A 6,000-nucleotide genomic window follows, 5' to 3' on the forward strand; every position below is an offset into this window, starting at 1 on the left:
GATTCAACACCACTGTCATGTTCGATGGATATGTTGGATTTTGAAACGGTGGACGCAGACGTTGAATCAATTAGAGGGGCGTGAAGCCCACCCTTGAGTGTGCTATTCCTGGACTCTCCTTTGGATCATGTTTTCTAGTCACTCAGCTGGTGCAATTTCGGAAAAAGGTTTGGTAGCAGTTTCCAGCCCTCACCGTGTCTTCTTGGTGATTTTAAAACTCGATCTAAAATGGGAGCCCTCGTCTAGCACCTCTGTGCCAACTCGATCGGCACAACATTGGGAAATGGTTCGACAACGGTTGTCATTCCAATGTGTCATCGGGGGATGCCTTGGAAAGTGGCCTTTCAAGGGTGAGCTCGTGTTTAGCACTTGGATTGTGCATCACGTCACAAGTGAATGGGGAGATCTCTCTGTGAACGGAGGCATGGTGATTGCAAGAGAAAATTGACTTAGTCAGAGCATTGGCCTCGGGCCATTGTGATGGCCTTGCAATTTCTCTTTAATTGCAACCTATGTTTGCGCAGTAGTAGAGTTTGCATGTAAGATGGACCTTGTTCTTGAGAGTTCCAGGAGATGACCTCCAGAACTTTTGGATTGGGCCCCTTCAAGGTGAAATTCATCCAGCTTATTGGATGAAGCTCGATGTGCTTGTATCTATTCTGAGACGGTAATGATGGTCATTAATCTGTGGCGGTGAGTATTATCCCATTCAGTAATCGCAATGGCAGAGCTGGTGGGAAGTACTTGTCGCTTTGTTTTGTGGGATATACCCTATATGTAGGTGTCTGCACGGCTTGCAACACACCGCACATTTGGTGTTCGATTCTAAGATGCACTTGTTGCTGAGTGTGTATGGAGTTGTATCTTTTAGCCAAGGGCTCTGTCTCATTGGCACATTCTATCATTGCATTTTTATCCTGCCCGGATGGCAAGAAGGAAAGAGATGGTTGCACGGGTGCATTGCTCGACGTCCCTAATTTCATCAAGGGTCCACTCTCCACCCCTAATTTTTTACTGATCGTTAGAGCCTTGGGATTGAGAGGGGGGCCGGTGAAAGGTTTGGTTGCCACATAATTTATTTGCTAGTGCGTTCTCGGTGCGTGCTCGCCTCTTCACTGTCTCATCCTATAGAAGTGCATGGCACTATCATGACAGCCTTTGTGGTCCAGGCCAGTAGAAGCATAGAGTATTACCGATAATTTTTGTTTGGATGCAGAAACTCTCCATGCCCTGTCCTGCCCTGTGCGATCCGAACGGCTGCGGCTCGTCGGTTCTGCGAGAGATACTCTTCTTCAGCTCCCCCCTAAAGAGAGCGTTTGGTGTTTGCATTGTGTGGACAAAAAGCCCAAGGCGTTTCATCTCTCTCTTCAGATGCGAAATTCTAGGAGGGCTTGTCAAAGTATGGCCATTTGTATGGGGTGCACCAAAAAGCATGTAGGGGCATATGCCTGGGAAATGGATGTCTCTGAGTGTCCTTACTCGGTCGCATGCGCGGTGTACATCTTTGCATTATGACCCTGCTGTGAGCATTTGTGATTCGAGCATTTTGGGGGAATGAGTTTTGGTACGAGATGTTCTTCTCAGGCTCCTACGAACCAGAGCGCTCGTCTTTGCAATGCTCTGACAAGTGCAGGCCCAACGTGTCTGTCTAGGGGAAGAAATTGCATGAATGCTTTTTGCCGAGATGTGGGTGCTCGCGGGTGGTTCCCTCGCGGTGCCAATTCTTTGGTATGTGCATGTGCATGAGATTGAAGCTTGTCCGACAACGCTAGTGTGAGTGTTTAGCCGTAGGAACTCATGACAAAATTGCGGGAGGGCTCTCATCACCTATAAATGTGCAGAGCGGGTGTTGTTATACATGATGCCCTTGAGCAGCCTTATAATTGAGGTGGTCGCATGCACAGTGATGCCCCCGCCAATCACATAACCAGCCATGTTTTCAACTTGCACGGCCCTTCACCCTTCAGCACGGTGGTCTCCGTTGGAACTTCGGAAACCAGCTCTTCATCATGGGAAAATGTTTGTTGCGATCGAGAAGGATTTTGTCTGTGTGGGTGCACCTCAACAGGTGTGTAGGAGGCATATGCCTGGGAAATGGATGTCTCTGAGTGGCCTTACAATTGAGGTGGCTACGTGCGCGGTGCATCTCGTATAGACTCAAGGCTTCTTTCCAAGTAGTGGTGACAGCGAGTTCAAGGGTAAAGGGTTCTGTACGGGATGTTCTTCCAAGTGCTTGTGAACTGAGGATCCCTGTTTGGCCCTCTCCGATCGACGATGGGACACTTTCCTCTTGTGCAAAATCTTTGAGCGTTGCAAGTCCTGCATGTGCTGTGAATGTCATTCTTGTTGCTTGTGGGGCAGATTATGTTTGGATGCATGACGGAGCGAATGCAAATTTTGGTTTCCCATCACGGTCGGCATCCCTTGGCTGTAGCAGGTCTTGGGGGTCCCCTCGTTGTTAGAAGCTACCTTGTCGATCCTGCCAGTAGTCATATGCTTGTCTCAAAGATTAAGCCATGCATGTCTAAGTATGAACTATTTCAAACTGTGAAACTGCGGATGGCTCATTAAATCAGTTATAGTTTCTTTGATGGTACTTTGCTACTCGGATAACCATAGTAATTCTAGAGCTAATATGTGCACCAAATCTCGACTCTCGAAAGGGATGCATTTATTAGATAAAAGGCCGGCGCGGGCTCGCCTAATATTCCGGTGATTCATGATAACTCGACGGATCGCACGGCCTTTGTTCTGGCGACGCTTCATTCAAATTTTTGCCCTATCAACTTTCGATGGTAGGACAGAGGCCTACCATGGTGGTGATGGGTGACGGAGAATTAGGGTTCAATTCTGGAGAGGGAGCCTGAGAAACGGCTACCACATCCAAGGAAGGCAGCAGGCGTGCAAATTACCCAATCCTGACATGGGGAGGTAGTGACAATAAATAACAATACTGGGCTCATCGAGTCTGGTAATTGGAATGAGTACAATTTAAATCCCTTAACGAGGATCCATTGGAGGGCAAGTCTGGTGCCAGCAGCCATGGTAATTCTAGCTCCAATAGCATATATTTAAGTTGTTGCAATTAAAAAGCTCGTAGTTGGACCTTGGGTCGTCACGGTCAGTCCGCCTTCTGGGTGTGCACTGGCCCTCATGTCCCTTCTGCTGGCGGCATGTTCCTAGCCTTAATTGGCTGCGTCGCGGTTCTGGTGCCATTACTTTGAAAAAATTAGACTGCTCAAAGCAAGCCTACGCTCTGAATACATTAGCATGGAATAACGCGATAGGAGTCTGGTCCTGTTCCGTTGGCCTTCGGGACCAGAGTAATGATTAATAGGGACTGTCGGGGGCATTTGTATTTCATTGTCAAAGGTGAAACTCTTGGATTTATGGAAGATGAACCACTGCGAAAGCATTTGCCAAGGATGTTTTCATTAATCAAGAACGAAAGTTGGGGGCTCGAAGATGATCAGATACCATCCTAGTCTCAACCATAAACGATGTCGACCAGGGATTGGCGGATGTTGCTCTAAGGACTCCACCAGTACCTTCTGAGAAATTAGAGTGTTTGGGTTCCGAGGGGAGTATGGTCACAAGGCTAAAACTTAAAGGAATTAATGGAAGGGCACCACCAGGAGTGGAGCTTGCGGCTTAATTTGACTCAACACTGGGAAACTTTCCAGGTCCAGACATAGTAAGGATTGACAGATTGAGAGCTCTTTCTTGATTATATGGGTGGTGGTGCATGGCCGTTCTTAGTTGGTGGAGCAATTTGTCTGGTTAATTCCGTTAACGAATGAGACCTCAGCCTGCTAACTAGCTACGCGGAGGTTCCCCTTCACGGCCAGCTTCTTAGAGGGACTATGGCCTCCTAGGCCATGGAAGTTTGAGGCAATAACAGGTCTGTGATGCCCTTAGATGTTCTGGGCTGCACGCGCGCTACACTGATGCAACCAATGAGTTTCTCTCCTTGGCCCAAAAGGTTTGGGAAATCTTGCCAAATTGCATCGTGATGGGGATAGACCATTGCAATTATTGATCTTCAACGAGGAATTCCTAGTAAGCACGAGTCATTAGCTCGCGTTGACTACGTCCCTACCCTTTGTACACACCACCCATCGCTCCTACCGATTGAATGATCCGGTGAAGTGTTTGGATCGCGACAACGATGGCGGTTCTTGTCGGCGACATCGTGAGAAGTTCACTGAACCTTATCATTTAGAGGAAGGAGAAGTTGTAACAAGGTTAACGTAGGTGAACCTGCGGTAGGATCATTGTCGGTTGGAGACCCTGAATCGTGTAGGGGATGGAGCTGGCCTCCTCCCCGCCCCCAAAATCTTGACGACGTGCGGACACTCGGCCCTGCAGTGATGTGTTGGACGGCCAAGCTATGGGTCCAGCACCGTTGAGGTCGAGGGTCACATTGAATGCCCATGATCAAAAGCATGGATTCCCCGCGGGGCGAAGAAGAGACTCAGATGCAATCTGGATTAGGATCGGTGCCTTTGAATGACATCCGCGTCGAAGTGAGAGGTCTCTGCTCTGTTGCAGTTTAGAGGGGGTCCGGGCCTCGTCCCCCATTGAGATTTCACGGTTTGATCGCATGCGCGGCACTGTGCCAGGGATCCGTCATTTCGATGGCGGCAAGTCGGGACTGTCGCAACCCCCCAATTCCTTGCCCAGGTGTGTTGACTCATCGCTTGGAGTGTTCTATGTTTAGGATGGGTGCACTCACATGATTTGCGAGGCAGGGGCCCCATCTGCTGACACAGCTCTCCCATGCGTTGCCTCCCACCTTTGCGAGGGGATGGGGCGGGGACACACTATAGTGTTCCTCGTCGCACCCATTGGGTGCTCGAGGATCAGGATGTGTCAACACCCAACAACACACGGGTGCATCGCGCACCTTAGAAATCCAAAGAACGAAGCACGAGCTAGCACCTTGTACGCTTGGGTCATCAAAAGGCAAAAACAAAATAAAATCATGACTCTCGGCAGTAGATATCTTGGCTCTCGCCACAATGAAGAATGTAGCGAAATGCAATACTTAGTGTGAATTGCAGAATCTCGTGAATCATCAAGTCTTTGAACGCAAGTTGCGCTTGAGGCCTCGGCCAAGGGCATGTCTGCTTGGGCATCGCACTACAAAATTTTGGCCTCCTCAGCGAGGAGCAGAGATGGCCGACTATGTTTGCAAGTGGCGCGCGGTCAGCTGAAATGAGCACGAGGTCCGTCAATCCGTCGCGATGACCGGTGGCTCGCAAAGGCCGGCATTGGTTTGCGCCGATCGAATGATTCCTCGCGAGGAACTTTATTCTGGGCTCAGCGGCCCATTGCAATGCGGTCATTTCTACATCTCTACCGCGTCCCCAAGTTAGGCGTGAGTACCCGCTGAGTTTAAGCATATCAATAAGTGGAGGAAAAGAAACTTACCAGGATTCCCCTAGTAACAGCGAGTGAACCGGGAAGAGCCCAGCATGAAAATCGACGGCCGTGCCTGTCGAATTGTATTCTGTAGAAGCGTCCTCTGCGACGGACCGGGCCTAAGTCCCCTGGAAGGGGGCAGCAGAGAGGGTGAGAGCCCCGTCAGGCCCAGATCCTATCACACCACGAGGCACTGTCGGCGAGTCGGGTTGTTTGGGAATGTAGCCCTAATCGGGTGGTAAATTCCATCCAAGGCTAAATACGGGTGAGAGATCGATAGTGAACAAGTATCGCGAGGGAAAGATGAAAAGGACTTTGAAAAGAGAGTTAAAGAGTGCTTGAAATTTCCAGGAGGGAAGCGGATGGAGGCCGTCGATGTGTCCCGGTCGGATGCGGAACGGTGTTTGCAATTTGTTCGAGTGCGGGAAAAATCTTCCAAGTGCCAAATTTCGGGCAGGTGGGGTTTGCAATTTTTTGTGAGGGTGGGAAAACTCTCCCAGGTGCAAAATTTTGAGTGGGTGGGGTTTTGTGAAAATTTCTGCGAGGGCAAAGAAATCTCCCAAGTGCCAAATTCCC

The 6,000-nt window shown here is 49.5% G+C and overlaps 2 non-coding genes across 2 annotated transcripts; both read left to right on the plus strand.

Moving 5' to 3' along the window:
- The first annotated feature begins 2,466 nt into the window (after positions 1-2,466).
- Positions 2,467-4,277, plus strand: LOC149579040 (18S ribosomal RNA). The gene has a single exon (XR_016357586.1). It is a non-coding gene; the product is annotated as an 18S ribosomal RNA (ribosomal RNA).
- A 709-nt stretch (positions 4,278-4,986) lies between these two features.
- Positions 4,987-5,140, plus strand: LOC149579041 (5.8S ribosomal RNA). Its single transcript, XR_016358127.1, has one exon. It is a non-coding gene; the product is annotated as a 5.8S ribosomal RNA (ribosomal RNA).
- Positions 5,141-6,000: the final 860 nt, after the last annotated feature.

This window comes from Cupressus sempervirens, chromosome 1, assembly GCF_028749045.1.
Source record: "Cupressus sempervirens isolate cs-2001-9-10 chromosome 1, ASM2874904v1, whole genome shotgun sequence".
NCBI lineage: Eukaryota > Viridiplantae > Streptophyta > Pinopsida > Cupressales > Cupressaceae > Cupressus > Cupressus sempervirens.